This window comes from Molothrus ater, chromosome Z (assembly GCF_012460135.2).
Source record: "Molothrus ater isolate BHLD 08-10-18 breed brown headed cowbird chromosome Z, BPBGC_Mater_1.1, whole genome shotgun sequence".
NCBI lineage: Eukaryota > Metazoa > Chordata > Aves > Passeriformes > Icteridae > Molothrus > Molothrus ater.
In genome coordinates, this window is record NC_050511.2 from 6,303,414 (window position 1) to 6,324,641 (window position 21,228).

The following is a 21,228-nucleotide window of genomic DNA, read 5'->3' on the forward strand; positions in this document are numbered from 1 at the left end:
GAAGTGGCGGAAGTGGCAGAAGGAAGTGGCGGAAGGAAGTGGCGGAAGTGGCGGAAGTGGCGGAAGTGGCGGAAGTGGCGGAAGGAAGGAAGGAAGGAAGGAAGGAAGGAAGGAAGGAAGGAAGGAAGGAAGGAAGGAAGGAAGGAAGGAAGGAAGGAAGGAAGGAAGGAAGGAAGGAAGGAAGGAAGGAAGAAAAAGAAAGAAAGAAAGAAAGAAAGAAAGAAAGAAAGAAAGAAAGAAAGAAAGAAAGAAAGAAAGAAAGAAAGAAAGAAAGAAAGAAAGAAAGAAAGAGTACGAGATTGCTTGTCAGTGAAGTAGAATGAATTGTACATTCATGACCTTCCCTGTAATATTATTTCTAGGAACAATAAAACAATCCCGTAATTATGAAGAGTGTCCAGTCATGCCGGGAACACTCACCTGAGGAGTTCTCTAACCTACTGGTCTCTGATCCATGCATTTGTGTTATAATATTGGCTTCAGAAATGTCACACTGTTCTTTATTCTGACATTTGTCAGGTTACTTTCTCATTCAGAATACTTCCATTCACAAATAAAAAAATAAATGAGCATGTTTTATTTTAAACTGTATACCTCCTCTAGTTTAAATAAAGATGCCAAAATGCTGAAATGAAACAGAAAATATCTGTATTTTTCTGAAAGATTAAATACACAATGAATTATCTCTTTTCAAATTAAGAAGCCTCCACTCCCTCTCTGTCTTTTCCTAAGTAATCTAGACTGTGCTTTTTCTCTGCCTTAGTGATAAAGAATTCAGCTTATAAAAGAGATAAATATTTTGGGTTTTCTTTTCTCAGAAATTGTCTGTATTGTGTTAGACACACCATTTATGCATGCTTCTCTTTCACTTTATATGTATTGACATTATCCAGCTTAAAAACCATGTGTCAATATCAATTCTTTAATCATTGTAAACTACTTTGAGAAACCACTTCTAATGCTTTTAGAGTGAGGAAAAGGTTAAGACTGTGGAGGAGAAAAAACCAAAAAATTATGAGAGGCTAGAACAACATTCGAACTACAATTTGACTAAAAAAGGGAGAAAAGCAATAAACACACCAGCAAAAATATTTTACAAAAGGAGGAATGGTTTCACCAACAAAAGCAAGGTGTCACCCTGGAACTAAGACAAAGTCACTGCCACTCATAGGCAGTTCCTTGTAACCCAGGAGAACAAAGAAAAGACTGAGGCAAATAAAACTCTGTGGCTTAATGCTCTTTTCCATACAGAAAAAAACAGTGGGGAACTGGGCAAAACAAAGCCCAAAGCTATTTTGTTTGAAAGGATTCTCTTTGCCAAGGTGCCAGTGTGGATCCATGTGGCAGCGGCCAGCAAGAGCTGCAAACAATGCCCTGGTGGCCAGCAAAAAGGGCAGGGGGTACCAGGCAGTGTCTGTGGCAGCTGGTGGTGGTGGTACCACAGGCGCTCCCTCTCCAAGCCCACAGTTTGGAATTGTTAAAGAAAATCCAGCTTCCCAGGCTATGATGACCTCAGGTCACCATGTCCACTTATGAAGTACAACTTCCCACAGTGTGAGTCAAGGACCTCCCTTGGGAATAGTGGAGAGAGAACAACCCCTGCCTTCCGATTCCCTGACTTTAAAGGGGTTCAGAATTACTTCTCTTCCACAAATGGGGTAAGAAATAACATTCCACTTCCAATGCCAGCTAACACTGCTGAAAACTTCAGAAACTTCCCCCACCACACACACATGGCTGTGACATAAAACGGTATTTAATAAACAGCACTTAAAACGCTTTCCCTTCACTCTGTATCTGGAACACCACTCTAAAATTATGGCCATATATACTTAAAACTCAAAATATGTGCAGATGTTCACAAACAACCAGATTCCAAGGGATTCATGGTTTGTCAGCTGAGGTGCAAGGGTTGGATGTGCTCTTCAACAGCAACACAAACAAGTTTCCTTCAATTAGGTTAAGGGGGGAAAAAATAAAAAGGCAAAAGTAAAATGCAAACTCTGGCTGGTTTGATTCTGCCAAAGTTGATTTGGATTTTGTCATATTTTGAACAAATTAATGTGTTTTTTAGCTTTCCACCCAGGGGGATCTAAGCTTTTTGCAAGGAAAATAAATTAACACATGAAGAATGCTCTGGTAATGTGATCAACATATGAAAAGAGATTTGTTTTTCTAGTCTTGCTGGACAGAGAAAAATGTCACTCTATCTTTCTGTTGACTTTTGATTGACTTTGGAGCAGGTCGATAATCAGCTCTGTTCAAGTAATGAAAATGTTTCTCTATAGATAATTAGAAAGTAGAACAACCCTGCAGAAATGTAGGAAAATCTCCAAATTGCATTTACCTTGGCTGATTTTTTTTTCCTCCCACTGCTTTTTGCAAATTTTTTGGTAGGATGCCTCATAAATTATGGCTAAGGCAATCAGATATGGTATTTTCCTTCTATTCCAGATTCCTGATGGCAAATGTTATCCTGAGTTTATTCTATTTTAAGTTAATCTTCTGTTATTTAGTGCTTAACTTTTCCTCACATTTTCTAGATGCCTTGCCTTCTTCAGACAAATTCTTAAATATCCCTGGTTAGTAATAGAATGTTAATAATTTGATTTACTGATATTTTACAGCCCACTACCTCTAAGAGCTGGAGTCTGACAAATTTTTTATCATAGATTCAAGGCAGGTGGTGTCTGTTTCCTGAGTAACAGCTATTACTGGCAAAAGATTGTCCTTCCCAAAGTAAGTAATGGCCTCCTTATATCACTCCCTCTACACACTGATGCTATAAAACTCCACATCCACATTGCATCAACAGAGCCCATTCTCTCTCTATCCTGAGTCTAGATAATAACACTTTAAATTAAAGAACTTTAATTTAATCACTTAACTGTTGAAACCTTTACTGGCATCTTACTGGCTGCCATTCCTGTGATATAGGAGGGAACTTATATGGATACCCTTACTACCAGACAAAACAAAGACAAAATTAAAGAATGTACCCAAGATTAGAAAGACATTTCATCTATCCACTCCCATAAAAGATATCTAATTTTTCTAAATAAGTATGTTCAATATCTTCTGTGCCAGGAAATTATTGCAAACTATAGATTAGTAAAATAATCATTTTCTATTTTTTATTTAGTATTTGTCCTCTAATATGGTTCTCATTCCGCAAGAATGCAATAAAACCAGAAAATGAGTCATGTACTTTTAAAAATCATCCCATAAAAGAGATTTTTTTCTCTTACTGAATAAGCTTATCATGAAGATAAAATTTAGACTACATATCTGGCCAGAAATAGTTAACTTTTCTCAAAAGGGAAATTGAGAAAAAAACAATTTTCAGCCCACAGCATGGCCTAAAAGACAATGAGAAAACTTGATTAATTCAAGTGTTTAACTTAGTAGCAGACTCAAATCTGTGTGACTCATGTTAAAAGGTGTTCAAGCCCTCAGTGTTTTTACTGGACATTCAGTTGTGAGGGTGTAGTTCAAACACTCTGCATGGCTGGAAACATTTCAGATGTTCCACTAATACTCCAGAATAAACGAGTGTTCAAAAGGCCCTGTACTGATGTTGCAGCTAGTTTGGAGTTATGACATTAGATTTTTGCATAGGAGCTAGAGAGTTTACACTGATAACTGACCACTCAATGAACTTGCTGTTCAGGAGCTTCTGTGAGGGCAGGGTAGACCATATTGTGTCCTCAGGACTGAACTTAATGGCAGAGTCTCTTATAGTGTCTAGGTAGTGGGGTTTAGTGGGTATGATGGTATTCAGTCAAAGGTTGGACTTGGAGATCTTTTCCAGATTTTTAATGCTTTTGTGATTCTCCAAAAATAGTAAAATATAGAAATCTAACATGAAAACTTTAAAGTCTTCAAATATGTTTGGAATACTACCCAAGAAATATTTTATTTTCTACCGAAGTTCACTTAGGTTGGCTAGTTCATTTAGACAAAGATTAAAAAAAAATTCAATGACATATTTTTCAGGGTTTGTTTATTGGGGTATATCCCTCTCTGCAGCATGGAAGGTGCCTATTTCCTTCTTTGAGAGATTCTGAATACTTTTTATAACAAATTTTTTTTGTTAACACAAAACCCCATTAGCTGCTAATGCAGCATCTTTCTAATTCCGTAGCACAAATTACCCAATGCAGAAAAAAGAAATAATTACAGAATTACACAATAAATCATCTGTCCTTAGCCAGTCAATATTAATTCTTAAGTAAAAACATGGCTATTGCAAACTCAGCTGAAAGGCTGGCCAATCTCAGCTCCTTTATGCCAAGAACAAAGCAAATTCAAAATAAGTTCTTAAGATAATAAGATTAAAGTTGTGAGAATTACTTCCCTCGAGAATCAAATAAAAGCAAGTTATCTGTCTGTAGTGGTCTGTAATGGAACCTAATCTGCATAAGTTAGGTATCTAAGATTGCCTGATTTTCAGATGTTTTTTGTTTCTTTGAAGTCCTCTGGATCAGGAAAATATTCTCTCTGTCCAGCAAAGACACCTGAATGTAGCCAAGCAGAACCAACTCTTGGATGGTTTCAAATACCTTTATTCTGATATTGCTAGACAACAAGCTCGGGAATTTTTCTGCCCATTGGTAGAGAAGTTACTTTTTCAAAGAATTTCCAGAAACAAAGTTGCTGTAAGATTCTATAAGGTACTTATATGGGCAATTGAAAAAAGTGCCCAGCTTACAAATCATGAGCACTCAGAACAAAGCTGTCATTCTCAATTGCCCAACTTTTGATGATTCCCTAGACCTTTGAAGAACCCATTTTGAACAGCAACAACAACAACAACATCAACGAACCCCAAACAAAATAAACCAAAAACAAACACTCCCCAGTCACAAACAAAAAACCCCTCACCAACAAAAAATACCCATAAACTGGTTTTAAAACAATCTGGAAGAGTATCAAGCTAGCTGTGAAGCACTGACCTTCTCACTTGGATTTTGGATAATTTTGCCAAATCTCATAAAACTTAGTTTTTCAAAAAAGCTTCATCGGTTCTGGAGATATAAGAATTTGGCAGCTTAGTTTGTCAGTCTGTCCATTAAAACTGGTTAAAAGTCAATTATTTTTGGAACAAAATTTATATGATGCATTCATTTCTGACTTGGAACAAATAAACCTCTGCATTTCACTCTGGCAACAGAGGATTAGGACTAGAAAACTAGAGGACTAGGCCACTTGGCTGACCTCCCTTGGGAATACATTAAATGTATTTATTTACTCCAAGCCACTGCCAAGTGTACTATGGAGACACATTTATCAAATAGATCCAGATCAAATTGATCCAGACTGCTCACAGATTAAAGAAGAATCTAGATCCTGATCATTACTTTGTTCTACCTGAACAACATGTTTGGTTTTAGTGACTGAAAAACTATAGGTCAAAGCAACAGCCCGACCCCCTGCCCTGAAGGGTTCCCTCATCACAGAGACGCACACTCCATTTTCATGCAGCAAAACAGTTCAGGCATCATTTCTCAGGTTAGGAGGGCAGATCCTCCACCACTCAGATTGGCTGGGACTGCCAATCTGCCAGGTGCCAGATTACACCAGCTGTGTGATGTGTGATTTTGGTGTTGTGCTTACTGGTCTGAAACTACCAGTTCATCTGAGGATCACTGACACGCTAGGATCACTTCAGAGAGTAAAAAAGCCAGGTTAACCTAAGCACAAGATTTTAAGAGGCAGTTTGCTGGTGAGGCAAAAGAAAGTGAAGGTAAGAAACACATCCAGCAAGTCCAGGCTGTTTCTGGATGTGCAGTGTGATGTCTGGATGTGTTTTCTGTAGTTTGTGGTAGTTCAGGAATTAGATGATTTTTAAGATCCCTTCCAACTCAAACTGCCCCATGATTCTATGATTTTAAATTTCAGTGGAAGATTTGGCTCATTAAATGTTAAGACGGCAATACCTTTAATGTTTTATGTAATATCTTTGTTTAATATTTGATATGAAACAAATCATTGCTGTGTCATTTTTCACCCTTTTGTTTGCTAATGAAAAAGCAGTAAGAGACACATAACAGTAAAGGATCACTTTCTCTAGGGAATAAAACAATGCTCTGAGTTGTCCAATCCCATTAAAATCTGAAAAAGAAAAGGACCAGAATGAACATAGGGGAAGCATGTTCCCTGAAAGTCAAAATGTCCCTATTTTCCAGGGTTCTTCCATCATTTCTGAAGGTTTCCAGTGTCTTTAATTAACTGGGGTGCTGATTAATGTTCTTGTTTCTGTAAGAACCTCTTCAATGACATTATATGGATGAAGGTTGAAAGGGATCAATAAAGTTACATCAGGATCAACAGAGATTTCTATAACCACTGATATTTGTGGTAGAAATGGCATGAAACCGGACGACAGTGATGGGTGTTAGGGGATAGGGGGTGGGTTTGGCGGGGTTAATCAGAAATGTCCATGAGTTTTCATGCCTTCATCCACCCCAGGCCCCACACCTTCCTGCGCACACACATGCACGTGCACACACACACACAGGCTGATCATACAGATACTCATATCTGCTGCTTGCACCTGTGACAGTGATAAACAGGGTTCTGCTAGCAACAATTTAGCTGGTAATAAATCACTCTGGTAGGGGCTAGTGTGCACAGGTGAATTGCCATGATGCAAGGATATAATTGTGCATAATCAATGCAAACATGCTCTGTTGGAACGTGACAAAGACTTACTTAAGCACATTTAGCCAGTGCCTAAAGGTTAAGGCAGAATCAAGGTGATGGGGGGGTCTCAGATAACACCAGGATATCTTGCTAATGCCACGCCAAAGGGAAGCATAACACAGACTTTGGCTGAACTGATGTAAGGAAAAATATGAAGGAATAGTCTCTGTGACCCTCAGGAAGCAGCCTGTCAACATTCCTCAGGATTCCCCACCATCTCAGGAGCCTGGAAAATACAAAGTACTATACATAGTACCTAAAACAACCATAAATTATGATCGGTTCTTGCAGAACAGAGAATATCGTCCTAAGAAACTACTTCAGATTTTAGTTTGGTGTTGTCTCCCTTCACTGCCCCCAGTTGAAACATATTCTTTAATGAGGAAATGTTTTGTTAGAGTCATAAGTTTCCCACTGAGATGTATTTATTTCAACTAAACTTTCATTATGACAAACTTCTCAAGTCCTCAGTGGGATTTATGGGCAAACCTCAAATCTTAGAAAAGGTGCCACTTCATAATTAAATAATTTGGGTACTATGTTATGAAAGATAAGGTAAAAACCCATTCCTGATTAAATCAGATTAAGGGGAAAAAATACTCATGCTGCAGATGATTATTCTATTAACCAAAGAAATGATACCAGATATTTTATTATTTGCTGTAAGGGTCGTTTTCACAGTTTCAATCCAGGTAGCCCAGTCTGCAGTCATAGGAGAGAGGTGCTATTTCTTGAGAGACACCTTCAATCCATCCAAAATCTGACTGACCTCTACTATTGCTTCTCTCTTACATCTAACTCTACAGGGATGACAGAGCAACAAAGCATCCTGTGCTGAGGCCTAAGAATACATAACATAAAATTAGACTATTCCATCTTAGAAATCTGTACCATCACATAGAGGACTGAGTGACTGATAGATGTTCACTTGCATGAGTGACTAGAAAGATCACTTGAGAAGTGGGTGACCCAATGTCTAGTGCCTGTAAATAAATCAGAAATTCTGATTTCTGTCTTAAAGTCACTGGATAAATCTCCTTGGAGCTGTCCTAGTGTAACATTCCTCCTTTTCCTGCTTTGAAGACACCTTTGGGGAGGGATTGCTGATTCCATATGAGGACAGGACATGAACAATTTTGGAAATCTCAGAAAAAATAATTACTACAGTACAGGAAAACCATCTCTTCCTTGGATCTATGTACAAGGAAACAGACCTATCTTTTCTCTCTGGGGGCATTAAGATAAAAAAGATAATAAAAGCCCTGTTCTGAAGCAAAATGCTGCATAGATTTCTTTTTTTAAAAATGCAGACTATGATCTACAACTAGCAAATTGCCCTATTAGTGTAGGTTTAAAGAAAAGGGTTGAAAGGTGCAAATTGGAAAGAAACTTGCTCCCAGGAATCAATAGGTCCAGAAGAGTCTATTATAATAACATCATGTCCCTGAGAGGGCATCAGGGATATGTATGTTATTGCTAAATTAGGTGGTGCCATCTTTGCAAGGAAAACAGAAATGTAATGTTTGCTAATTGAACTATAAAAATAATAATTACCTTTGATGTAGGGGAAGGCAAAGTCACTCAGCAATGTCTCTGATTGTATAAATTAAAGCTGTTATCATCAGAGCCCAAACTAGATTAAAGCTAGCTTCTCAAATTACATTTGGATGAGACCAAATGTACACAAGTCTTTGAATGTTTTCAGTACAGGAGAAACAGCTTTTCTCTTCCCAGCTCCCTTACCAAATAGCCACATTTTCTTAACTGTAGCAGCAACTTCTTCCCAGTAGTGTGTACTTCTTTAATCAGCTTCCTTTCATATGTATTTTTTTCCTGTAGAAAATGCAGCTTACAAACCACTATTAACTTAGAAAATATTTTGCTTTATTGGTTATAACTATAACCAAGAACTTCGTTGGTCGTGATTTCTTTACAGTTCAGGATATTCTATAGGCATGTTGCCATGATTTTAAATGGAAGAGGTGTTTTTTTCAGAATGCTGGTCCCAATTTTACTTCTGATGCTATCAATTTGTTACTAATTTTCTACTGTTTATAAAAGCTAGACTGACTGTATCTGGATAAGCCAGTTGTGAAGGGAATTTGCAAGGAATCAAAAGCAGATTTTGTAGAAGGTTATGTTTGGTTTTTTTTCAGTTCAGTGTTATACACAATAATATGTTGCCTTGTGGTGAGATATTAGTTGAAGAGTGAAATTATTAATTTTATTCTCAAAAGCTTAAAGATCTTTTTTACTTGAACTGCGTTTAAAACAAAGGGATTTCATGCCAGTAGAGTAAAAAACAGATCTCTTTGATCAAGAACCATAAAGTGAAAAAATTCTTGGGCAAGCCAGGATAATTTTCTGATCCTATGAAGGAAAACCCATTTAAGAAACAAACAAAAAAACCCCAACAAAATGAGCAGAGGACAGAGAAAGAATTGGAGTGGGAAGTGTGCAGCTAGTGGCCAGCATAAACAAGACACTGAATAACAATTCCCTATGTGTAGAGATAGATTTATGAGCAGATATACTGTTAGAAAGGAAAGGACCTTTCTGCTCTCAGTAGATCTTCAATATGGAAAATCAGGGAAACAGTCTGAAGACACAGTTCAACAATAAACTAGAAATATTCAAAGGTAATGTACACTTGTTGGTAATGATGAAAGTCCCAGTGAAACAAGGTCTCCAGCTGAAGAAGTCAGAAAAAAATCGTGAGATGTCTTCTTTACTATGTGGATTAAAAAGTGGTTTTGGAAATGCAAAGGGTAAGATATCCTGAAGAGTCCAAGCCCAAGGCACTAGAGCCATGGATAAAGCTTGTGGAAAATTTTAAAGTTATTTTGCTAAAGGTCTTTTTGCCGATGGTTTATATTCTTAATTGCAGTGTATGTAAAAGATTTTAGGGAACCCAAATAAGGGTACAGGAGAAAACAACCCATCAAATTTTCTTAGAAATCTCTTCTGTCTTGTAAATGCAGAACAGACACAAGATAAAATTCTGAAAGTGGAAAACAGTAAAAATGTGTTCCTCCTAAATTTAAAATACTGTGTGAAGAAATTTTGAGTACATTCAATCAAAACTTAAAATTTTGGTGAGTTCTCTTTCAAAAATTCAAAATAAGAAATCTGGACAAGTAAGTTGGCTAGAAAGAAACAAAGGGTAAAATTATTTCTCCATATGACTAAAAGCCTATTAAAAAAATTATATGACTTCTCAATGTCATATTTTGCCTAAAATTTCCTATTTGTGTGTACATTTAAATGAGTTAAGGCCATGAGTGATGTCTGCCAAAAAAAATCCCAAAATTCTATTGCCTCAAATGTTTACCTTATATCACATAGTATATGAAACCATATTTAAATCATCACTTAATTTGTATATCCAGAACTAAACACACATGCAAGCAAACGTGCCTGTTGGAAAACCCATAATATGGAAGAGTGAAAGTTGATTACTTAGGAAAAAATAAATCCTGCATATTAAAATACTCTCATGGGAAATTGTATTCAAGACTGTACATATGCCCTAGCTAGTGGCTACCCTAGATTGGTTCTTCTGACAAAAAAAAAACCTGGAAATAAAAAAGTTTTAGATGAGAGTTTAATTGAAACCTCTACCTAATCCTATAAAATTTTAGTTTTGGCCAATTAGTTTATTCTGATTAAAAATTAATTAGTACATAGAAATAAGTTGCAATGATTGTAGTCAGACAGGAGTTAAACTGAGAAAGAAAAGGGGTGAAAAATAGGAACAAACATGTACTCACTTAGAACAAAATCAGACTGTTGAGAACCAAATTAAACAAAACACTGAAAGACATGAGGAGAAGAAATTATTTAATTACATGTACACCACTGCTTGGAGCCTGGATAATAAACACAAGCAATGGCAATTGCTCATTTATGAGCATAAATTTGACCTAGTTGGTATTACTGAAACCTGGTGTGAAGAGTTACATGCCTGGAATATTAAAATAAGTTGATGTAACTTTTTAAATATGTATACAGTGGACAAGATTGAGCAGAGAATGACAATCTATCTTATAGGAAAAAAAGAAAAGAAAAATAAATTTTAATTGGCTAACACCTAGCAATCAGTGTCTTTCTTCTCTGTAGTTGAAGAAAAGTTAAAAGTTGTTTATAGGTCACTGGATGTTGGGACTGAAACTTTGCTTTCATAAACTAATTATAGAGAAAGTAAAGAAGAAAGAAAAACCCCAAAATAGTTTAAAAGTTTCAAAAAAGCTGGGTGAAGTTTTATCTGGAATTTAATGGATAACAGAAAGTCTTGTGGCACTGAAAAATCACCAAAGATCAGGAAAAATTCTAAGTACAGAAACATTTAGAAAGGAAAATGGGATGACTCTGATAAATGTCCTTTTGTCAGTTTAAAGTTAACCTAAGGCAAACAATAAAAAGGCTAATATGAGATTTAATTAAAATAGAATTAAAGGAAGGTAATATAACTAATATCAAATAAAATTGGTTTATGAAAATAGACCTACAGTAATTTGGTGTCTTTTTGTAAAGTATAAGAGAACACTGATGATGATAATTCTGATGATCTAATATTTAAACTTCCAAGGATTCAATCTGATCTCAGAAATTTTTTTTTTCAAGAAATAAGAGCACTATAAAGTCAACAAGTTATCTTCAAAATAAGCTAGGTCTCAAAATTAAATGAAATTGAAACATCTTCTTAAAACAGGTATGCTTTTGAGCAAGAACACCATCCTTGAGTAGACTTTCTTAATGTAGAACATTAAAAAAAGACAATTGACAAGTGAACAGTATACACACATAAATCTGTTTTCATTTACACGTATTTAAATGTATCTCTGCCAATATACCTTATACATTATGGAATATAAAACTGTACTTAGAGAACTAGGAACTTGAGCTATTATTAGAGAGCAGGGAGACGCAACTTTTAGGATGCATGATTCTGAAAAGGATTTCATTACAATGGTTGAAAGGTCTCTTTTGGACTGCACTTAGAAAGAGCAGAAGTTAAGAGAAGACTCATCAGCTTATTCAGTATTAAATCCAGATGCTGAATGTTGAGCAAACATGTTTTCCATCCACCTTAACTGTTCTTGATAAGTCTCTCTATTTCTCCTCCAGCTGCTGGGGAAAAACGAGGCCATTACACCTGGAAGAGTTTCATTTTGGTACTTGAAGTTAGATCAGATTACTTTAGGATCTTTAGACTAAGAATTGTGTTAATTCTTTTCATTTATTTTCATCTGTAGAAGCATTCAACTGTTCAAAAAATTTACAGTGCACTGTTATTTGTGCTTCCTTGTTATGAGTCTCCAGGTGAAAACAGGTGAAAACAGTCAAGATTTCCATTTATTTCTCTTACCCAAAATAAATAATGTAATTTAAATGAATGTTGATATCTTCAATCCCTACTGCTTGCGCTTTTCAGAAGTCTTACTATGATGTCCCCACCTGGTTTCAGAGTTCTTCTTGAGACTGTATCTGAATGCATACACCAGGCAGTGGAATGTGACATGAAATATCTGCTTTGTGGTGATCACATCTGTTATGTCCACACAGCTTTAGTGAGCTTTAGCTCAGGTACAGAATGAACACATCAGTACAATTACTTTTTAATATTCATTGGGCTCATTAGATGAAATCCTGCCAATAATCTCTCATTGTTTCACTGTTATACCCTGTGAATTGTAACATATTAACTATCTCAAAATCTGTGTGGATAGAGCAGGGAATTAAGGTCAATCTGGAAACCTTCACAGTTCCTTTATTTCAACCCATGGACTGCAACATCCTTTGATACCAAGGGACACTACAAGCTGCTCTAAGTTGAAGGCCTCTCCCACAAAAGAAGAGAACATACGCCTTTGCCTTTTAGGCAAACCTTCTTTCATTCTCCTCATGGAGAGTCACTATCCTCATCAGCATATCAAAATTTAAATCCAAAAGTCCATGAGGTGAGCTTGATCTCAGTGCCAGGCCCAAACCCATCAGAGGCACATCTCAACCTCCTGATATTGCTTCTGTCCAGTAGGAAAGACCAGCAGACCTTTCACCCTGACTAATTTTTTCCTCTCTTTGGACTATGTAACTGACTTGGGAGACCTTTCATTTTCATTCCAAACAAAAATTATTTCCGCCCTCTGACCTCTAAGAATTGTCTCATCTACTATATTTTTATTTCTTTTTTATGATGGATGGTCAAAGGTGTCCTTTGTGGAGACTGTTGCAAAAAGAATATGATCTGTGAGCAGAAATTTGAGGGATGGTCAGCTGTGTAAGATTTTCTATCCCATAAATGGGTTTATGGATATTAGATGAGGGGTAATGTTGAACCAAAGTTTTGTTTTTTATTTAAGGTCTCTTGGTAACTGCTTCTCCTTCGTTCTCTTCACATTTATTTGGAATATATTATCTCCTTCTTTCAATAGCTAATAATAAAAAAAAAATTAAACTTGTGTCTTTCCTCATTTCATTGGCAGGATTTGGATTATCCCTCAGACTTCTGTATTTTCTATCAAATTTGATTGAAATTGTCCAGAGGCTTCAGTGATATGAGATATGATATGAGATATATACCTTCCCAGAATCACACAGGACAGCAGGGCCATGAAAGCAGCAGTGCCTTCGGGAAAAAAAAAAAAAGTATTTATCTGACACAGCATGAGGAAAATCATTGGGCTAAAAACAGAACAGTAATTAGATATGCAGACTGAGGTTCACATTTCTTTATGCTCTTTTAACTCTTTTAGGTTGTGTTCCAAAATTTGTTCATATCAGCAGGAACTTTCCACCAACTTGAAAAGAGTTTGAAGAAGGCTTCTAACAAAAGGAAGTGAAAGGCATGTAAATTCAAACTGCAAAATATAATTATGTTGACTGACTGCACATGCTGAATAAATACCCAGGATAAACCCATCATTTTCTTATTTTTCCTATTGCAGATTTTTTTTTCCCCTGGACCTAACAAGATGTTAAATCACCATACAGTGTTTTCTGATAGTAACTTAAAAATGAGTAACAGCATAATTCAATAGAAAGATAATTAACATGTGGCTCTATTCAGTGATGAAGTGCCACTCCAATTCTCCAAGGTTGAGAGTCACTGCTGTAGATATTCTCTCTTCTAGCACAAGTGACACTTTTCAGTTTCACCTGCAGGAATGTTTTCTTGGAATTACTCAAGGCCTCACTTGCAAAAAACATCTGTTTGCCCCATGTACCAAAAGTATTGCTTCAGGGTCCTAGCACCTGAGAATCATTGATTAGGAGAAAAAAAAGACAAAACAGCCTTGAATAGCTGATATTCTATTACAGGAGAAAAGAAGGGAAGAAAGTCAGGGGGGAGGTTATAGTAGGATAAAAACCACATAGCTGGTGAAAAGATTGAAATTTTAATATGAATCAAGTTGAAGATGAAAGGAAAGGATGAGTTTTGTTATCAGCTTCCGATGAAATGGAGACACCTGATTTGATCATAGTGTTTTAAAAAGTCTTAATGGCATATTAGTAGAAATTATGCATATATTTCTAAAGTACTGATTTCAGAGTGTATGAATTCGAGCTATAAATATCCTTCTGAATGGAAATTGCTAGCTTTTGTGAGACAGTTCTGTTCCCTCCATAGAGAAGCACAGCTTCAGCTTCAGTCCATTAGGGTTTTCCTGTTTAACAGCTTTGTCTCAGTGAAGTTCAGATATTGTCCTTGAGGGCTGCTGTTCACAGAATTTTTGAGAGTGGGGTCAGAACTCCTCTCCAGAGCTGAACATGAACTTCTGTTAGAGCTCCTCTGGAACAATTTTGGACTCTGTTCCCCTGTAGGTGCTCAGATGTGGGCAGGGGTGCATTGGCTGTTTTACAGGCTGGTGTCTGCTCCTCTAACTGCAAGTTAAATACTTTTCAGTGTATGAGAATACTGCCAATATCACATGTAGAAGTAATACAGTATCTTGTGGGTAAAGCACTGTGGTTGTCTGGCTAGCAGATACCTGTCTGATTACCTTCCTTGGTAAACATTAGAAAAATTAGCTTGTTTGCTTTTATTTCCCTCTTAAATAGCTAACTGCGAATGGTCGCAAGGTTTAGCACTTCTGTGTTTTTCTCTGCTGTCTGTCCAAAGCTGTTCAATTCTCTCTAAAAGTGGGAAGTAAACAGGGAAAAGAGGAGTATTCTACTGACAGAACACTGTCAAATATGAAGCAGTTTTCATGAAGTTCAAGTACATTACAAAATAAAATTAAACAAAAAATAGAATCCAGCTAACAGGAGGCCTTTTTTGTTTGTTTGCTACAAGACGCACAACATTATTACTGCAATAGTTATTTTTAAAGGATATTTTGCATTTTTACTGCAAATTTCTCTCAGTGTCACAAGCTGTAATTAGTGCTAATCATCCTCTACTCCTGGTAAAATAACTGAACAGAATTCCATTACCTTTCCAGCCAAAAAGGTTTTCTGCTTGCCAGCTTCTTTATACTAATGCTTTAAGCCCTGTAAATGGAATGGAAGCCACATAAATAAAGTGGAAAACTGAAGAGGGCACTTCTGTAAATTAGGGTGGTTTGAAGCAGTTCTATATATGTGGGGGTATGCCTCCGTGGGCAGAACCCCTACTCGAAACTTAAAAGACATAAGCTACCACAGGTAGAGAATCTGTGTAAGCACATTAACACACTGCAGTAACCAAGATAATATGTAATTTTCTAGGATCAATCCACTGCAGTGGGAAGCTTAAGGGTCAGATTTGACTCAGAGCCAATCAACTACTCTGCAAGATTTTACCCAGAAAGCCATGGCCTTTTGTTCTTTTTTTCAGTTGTTTTTCATGAGATTGTGCAGGATAAATATGAAAAACTAACAATATGTCTGAGCGTAAAACATGCAGATCATGGTAGAGAGCTGCACGACTTTTCAAAGATGTTTTAACTCCCATTAAGCATCCATTTAGAGTGGTATCTTGCCCTTTAATAGATAGTTCTTCCAGGAAAGCATAACTTTTAAACTGTTTTTTGTGTCTGTCTGGAAGTTCAGTTTAATACAAATTGCAGCAATTCTTAAGGCCATTAAAATGTCTGGTGATCATCACAACTGAGTGCTGCATCTTAGTTTGAATCCTCCCATTTTCTTTAACTTCCTTCATAGCCTTTTGATTTCTAGGAAACGTCATTGATTTAAAAGTAAATAAAACAAGTGGAAAAGTAAAAGTATACTTCTGCAATTGTTCTTATTTTAAATTTCCCTGCAACATTTCTTATGTTTGCACCTCTTTGGGCAATTCCCCAAACAGAGCTGAAAAATTATCTGAATAGAAGCTGCTGCTAGATTTTGACCATAGTGGCTCTTTTGTCTAATTCACTTTAAAGATTCACACATTCTAAAGAGTTTGAAAGATTTCTTAGCTAAATAATTTCTATTTTAAATTCTTCCTGAGATCAAATATTAACAGCTGCAGAATCCTGAAAATCAAAATCTACATTGTCACTTCTGTGCCCTTCCATAAATATATAATTTATAAATTTATAATTTATAAATACCCACTTAAAACTCTACCTGCCTAAAAATCACTGCCATATAGTATTGTTTAGGGATCAACAGAGCTGTGGATGTTTGAGGAGTTATTGCTTATCATCTGAATCAAGTAACTGCTCATAAATTCTTAGCTTGTTCCAAATGGGAGATGAGTTAACACAACATTCTTAGGAGAAGAAAAAAAATAAATTAAATAACCTAGAAATTTGAGGGCAATTTTCAGGTACTTATCAGAAATATCCATGTTACATTTTATATGGCAACCCGAACTGCTGATATGAGCATACCTATATTGGATTCCTAAATCTGGTAGTATTTACAACCACTTAGAATAGCAAAGAATTTAAATTAGGCAAATCCTTTTTTCCTATTCTAATGTATTATTCTCTCTGTGGACCTCATTTGATGCTTTATTTACTTGTCTGATAATATTGAAATCTTAATTTAAGAATTTTAACAGAGAGAGGACTGGTTTTTGTGTTTGCTGCTTCATTTGATAATTATGCTTCAAATGATTTGCAAGGAGAAGAAATTTCCAAGTAATTCACAATTAATAGGGAATGCAAAAGCAGAAAAGCCACTATTTACAATCCAAAAAGAGAGTTGACCACAGAAACTAAAGTAATAGTAATAACACTGGATCAGAGATTGCATGATGAAGGATTAAAAAAGCAAAACTTTACACCAAGCCAGGAATTGACTTGTTTGGTAAAGTCCAAAGGAAGAAAAAGACTTCCTTGCTTTATTTGATTACAGCTTGACTTTGAAGCATCCACGGGGCTATGGAAAAAGTAAATGCAGTTCTAAGAGATGTCTGTAGTAGAGGTAAGGAAGAGCTAATGTTGTTATGCAAGTAATTTATGTGATCTTCCCAGGAATATTGAATTCCAACTTTGTGACTTTTACCAAGAAAAAAACCCACTTGAACTCAGAAAGAGGATCACCAGTGCAATGGAAAGACTGTTCAATTAAGGGGAGAGATATATTTGAGATCAGAAAGGAGACTTCTGAAGGAAATGCAGAACTTAATGGGCATCTCTAAATGTTCTGTAGCTTTACTTATTGTTTCTGGACTTGAAATTTAGCATGTCAAATCTATCCTGGGTATTCAACACCCAGGTAGGTACTTTCAGCTTGCAGAAACACTTAAATCTGCATGAGGATTCTCTGATGGAGTCTAGCAAGCTGATGGCTTTCCAGCAGATGCTGCCCAAAAATACCTCTCCTTTAATCTGAATTCTAGCTTCTATTCCAAAATATAATACAGCACAACCAAATGTTATTGAACAGCTTAAGAAACCATTAAGAAAACTTAAAATATTCACTAGAAGGATAAAGAGATGCACAAATAAACTAGATTTTTTTTTCCACAGAAACTACTTAAATTACATCAGTGCAAAATCAGGAAAGAGTCATTTTGAGGCCTTGTGCACCAACTTTGCATGCAGTATTGCAAATACAGACTAAAGGGAACGTGCTGCATCTGATCTTGTCATGTAAAAATCTGGAAGCCAGGGTCTTTTTCATAGACTGATATTCTTTTTACCTGTATGGAGCAGAAAACTCAATGTAAGGAAAAGCTTCAGAAGTACCTCCTGAGGTGCAGGGCTCCTTTTCCCCACAGCTGTGACAGCGTTAATAGCCATGTAGCTAATTCTTTCATGGACTGCCACAGTACAGACCCCGACTTCACACTTGCCTGTTTTCTTCCTTTGTCTTTTTTAATTAATAACCATCAAATTGTGTCCGGTTGGTTCTTCTTTCTTTTTGCCGTTCCCACAACACCCACACTCAATCAGTCAGCAAGGGGGAGGGAAAACAGAAAGGCAGGGTGGGGGTAGGGGGTGGGGGAGATGCCAGCTTGAAATTAACAGAGACAATTGCAGTTGACATAATGATACCACATAATCCTAGCAATTAAGTCACAGAGCGGCACAACGAGTTCATACCCAGCGCTCGGGGCGCTGCTTCCCCCTTCCCCTTCCCGCCTTACGCTGCGTGCAGGAAACAAGGGGTGACAGAAGGCACGGCTCTCTTTAAGGAGCCTGCTCTCCAAGACTTCGGCCGTGCTGGCTGTCATGCATGGATGTGGGAGCTGGACGCAGCCGTCCATCCACTCGGGCCATTGGCTGACAGCAGATGACTTTGCACAGGGGTGGCACTTGGATTTACCCCGGGGGGGGCCGGGCGGGGGCTGAGGCTGCACACAGCTGTGCCATCTGTTCCAATAATGCCACATTACTCTCTAAACTCAGTAATGAAGGCTCTTGAGTAATCTTTCATCAGAATGACTTCACAGCATTAAAAATGCATTTCAATACATCGCTTGTTTAAATATTTAACCCTCTTTGGCTTCGAGAGATTGATTCAGATCTGTGATGTTTATATGTGTAAAAAACGTTGATTTTCATATGTAGACCTGCATTAATTCATGAAGACATGAGTATGCATAGAGTGATATGTAATAAACGAATTCTCAAACTTTAGAATGTGAGGGGGGACAATTGGTCTCCTGGCTTTGATTTTCCTCAGTGAGAACTTTTCCTGAAGAAGAGTTTCACATTGGACTACATAAAATAAACACATAGACTAATATCCAATTATTCTAAATGGGAGTTGTATCAGTCTCATTTACCTGTACCCTCTTTTTGTGCCATTCTTTGTCTCTTGCCTTGATTTTCAGCCTGTCTGGCATTGTCATTTGAAGCAGTGTACTTTTACTAATACTTAGTTTTCTATTTCTTTTTTTTGGGGGGGTGGAAATTTCCTTTTAGGTTTCTGACATATTAAACCAGTAGAAATGAGCACTGCTCTAAAGCTGTCAGGCCTTATTATGGCATGGAGGGCCTGACACATGCAGGGCTGTCACCTCTGCTGTTGGTGTGGAATGATTGGGTGCTGGGCACAACCCTTAGGCTTTTCCCACTTGTGGGTAAGCCCAGGGTGAGGACTCCATGGGAGTCATTATGAATGCGCATCCCTCAAGTCATGCCTTTGGCTCTTTGGCACACAAATTTTGGAAAGATAAAGCACCAATATTTGTAAGGAAAACCATACCCTGTGGGAACGTGAGCTGTGACATGGATGAGGTATTACTCTACAAGTTTTGTTCTTATTAAATAGTCATTATGAGGATTGGTAAAGGAGAACTGATCAAAATCACAGAAATGCTTGCTGTGTAGTGTAGATACTTAGACTAAACATGATACACCTGGCATAATTGTACTTAGTGTACAATTCATGGGTGTCAGAATTTGTTCATCCCACAAAAATTTCTCAAATTCTAGGAGTGATAAAATGTACTGGTTTTGCCTGGGGTAAGGAAAATTTTCTCCATAGGAGATGTTATGGGGATGTATTTTGGATTTGTGTTGGAAACTGATTATAATATATGGATATTTTTATTATTGCCAAGCAGGGTTTACACAGAGCCAGGGCCTTTTCTGCTTCTCTCATGGCCCAGTGAGGAGGCTTGGGGTGCACAAGAAGGTAGGAGAGGACACATTTTGCAAAAACATGAGCCAATTCCAGAAAGGAAGATAGGACATATTTTTAGTATGACTTTAAGTCCAAACTAAACCTTGGAGGTTCGTTATGAAGAGTCTGAAAAAGCTTAAGGGTGGTGACATGTTTGGAGATTTAGACATATTCCAGTATTAGATATAATTGTACAGTTGTAATCTTGCATAATGACTGGACAGATTTCTCTTCTCATTGCTACCCCACAAATGCTCTCCCCTGTTCCTCTCTCCTGATGTATAATTTGGATCCTGTCTTCTGATACATATGCCTGCAAGGTTCATCAGAGCCACTGTCAATGACTGACCCTGCCATCTGCCTCTTCTTCATCTAAAACATAAGTGGTACAAAGAATCAAAAATACATCAACCATGGGCCAAACAGCTCAACTTGCAGAGCAAAAACAGCAGTGTGAAATGTTGAGCAATAATGTATTATCTAAAATTATTGCATGATTATTGTTCTGAAAAAAAAGTGGGCTTGTTATTTAGTAGCGTTTATTTATCCTTTCAGAAATCTAAGCAGAGCTGTTCTTTTCTACGTGTATTTTGTCCTATGTGCTCACAAGCAAATACATACATTTTATGCATATATAAACACACCTATTCACTCAGAGATGCAGAAATATGCAGCTCTCCATAAAAATCTGGCTGTAGCATTACCCATCTCCATGAACTGGATACCACAATTGTCCTATATCAGCAAGTGCCTGTTGACTCCAATTAAACACTGCTCAGTGGGACACACGATATAGCTCCCAGCTGCAAGGGGTTAAGGAGGTTTTTTGTGGGAAGGCAGATTACTGCATTACTTGGTGGACTATAATTGATTTTTATCAGATTTTAAGGCAGAGTCTGAAACAAGTATCTAGTTGATCTAGCATGCTTGTGTATTCTTCAGATTTTTTTAAAATTAGCATATGTTAGATATGTATTTGCAAATATGAAGTGTTAGTAGTTTATTTGCAATGTTTTATGCACTGCATTTTAATTTCACTTTTGCTCATGTGCCGTTTTTTTCTCTTCTTTTGCTCATCCATTCCCCATGTTGTACAAGTGCTAATAATAATAATTCAACTTAATAACATCAATCCTTGCAGAGCACTTGAGCCCATTCACTCCTCAAGGGCACCTAACCCTTCATGTCCCCAACTTGCAGCTTCTTTATCACACTTGAACCACCCTCATAAACTACATCTTCTTCAGACCTTGTCAGGAAGGGCAAGTCCAACATAATGGAAATGAACTGAGAAAAATACAACCTTCAGGTATGTCATCTCTTGATATTACAATTTCTCTTCCTGTTTTTTTTTTGTTTTTTTTTTTTTTTTTTTTTTTGCTGTGGGCACTGAAACAGGTATTCTTGTTTTTCTGTTCAGGCTTTTAGGATCTCAATTTTGCTGTCACACTTCTATCACAGTCTGAGCTAGAAAAATGTCCTTTCTTTCTGGGGTTAGGGGAATTCTTTGGAAGC